Raw genomic sequence first — 999 nt, 5'->3', positions numbered from 1 at the left:
CCTCTCCGACAGAGACGCAGCTACCGACCGAGGAATTTTAATAAGCGGCGCGGAGAGAGCGGGACGGCGATACAATCCGACATGTGTGTAAACGCGATATTGAGTAGGCGGGGTCCGTCGCGCTCAAATTAATAGTCTCTATGGAATACGCCTTATAGAGTCCTCTACGCGAAAGGGAATTTTATTCTTATGCTAGTAAGGATAAGGTTGAAATTTGTTGAGTTAGGAGAGAGAAAAAATGACGTATCGTAGCTAAGATAGTCAGATTGCAGTGGCTATTGTGTTGAATGAAAAAGGAGTAAATAGACGGGTGCTGTAGGCGGGCGTAGAAGGGACTTTACGATTTAATTATTCGCGAATGCGAAGGCATTTTGTAGCGAGCTAATGTCTCATTGTCTCATTAATATATCTCGGGCGTGCCGGCCATGTTTGATTTGTTGACGCGTAGGTGAGAACGGTTGAACTTGTGTTTTGACAGTTCGGAGTGGTATGCGTTCGGCGGTTGCGCTCGAATGAATTGATTTTGAATTTGGAATTCGTGATGGCTGATAGAATTCTGCGGGTAGGGAATGGGTTATTGATTGGTTGACTACCTTCGATTTAGGTTTACTTTGGGAATAGGGTATTTTTCGTAGTATTTATTTCAGTGTATATGAATTTACAAAGCTCAACATCATGAATGAAGGAAAATGATTGATTTTGAAAGCTATAAATTTTTGAAATAATAATATTTTTAGCTGGTACCTACCTTAAATGTAATTTGTAATCATTTATAATAGAAAGAGAAACTTGCTAAGAATAAGAAGTTATAATGGTAGTAGTAAATGTAGAGCCGTCGTATATTTCAATACATGACAATTTATTAAGGTATCAATGGTCTGGATATTTTTATCTACAATCATTGAGTGTGACAGACGGTAAGAATAACAATTGGATTGTTTATACAGTTTATAGGTACTCTCCGTTCAATTTATAACATTTATTTTACTTACAGCTATG

Source organism: Ostrinia nubilalis, chromosome 24 (assembly GCF_963855985.1).
Source record: "Ostrinia nubilalis chromosome 24, ilOstNubi1.1, whole genome shotgun sequence".
Taxonomy (NCBI): Eukaryota; Metazoa; Arthropoda; class Insecta; order Lepidoptera; family Crambidae; genus Ostrinia; species Ostrinia nubilalis.
The sequence above is the reverse complement of the archived record's forward strand: the minus strand, read 5'-3'. Positions refer to the sequence as shown.